Raw genomic sequence first — 386 nt, 5'->3', positions numbered from 1 at the left:
AGACGCTCCCAAACTATAGATAGTTTATTGCTTGTGATCCGACAGTTGACATAAATGTAGTACTTAGGTTATTTTAGATTTTGTAGTATCATACACTTTGGAATGGTAATATCATATTTGTTGTTTTCATTAAACCAAAGGAGATATATGGGGTGTCGTTAGTAACGTGGTCGCAACAAAGATTAGTAGGGGTGTACGCTGTCTTATAGAGATCATTGTACAATGTACACTGATAAAATTGACACTTCGATATCTTTTGAATAGGTTTAGTGGCCTTGATAGAGCGCGACCTAGACCTATGTTACAAAGGCGGTGAGGGAAGTTAAATTGAAGGCTCGAGTCGTGCAAGACTCCAAATTTCTCTTCCTCAATGTTGGTTTGATTCG

The sequence above is a fragment of the Lolium rigidum genome, chromosome 2 (genome assembly GCF_022539505.1).
Source record: "Lolium rigidum isolate FL_2022 chromosome 2, APGP_CSIRO_Lrig_0.1, whole genome shotgun sequence".
Taxonomy (NCBI): domain Eukaryota; kingdom Viridiplantae; phylum Streptophyta; class Magnoliopsida; order Poales; family Poaceae; genus Lolium; species Lolium rigidum.
Note: the sequence above shows the minus strand (reverse complement) of the source record.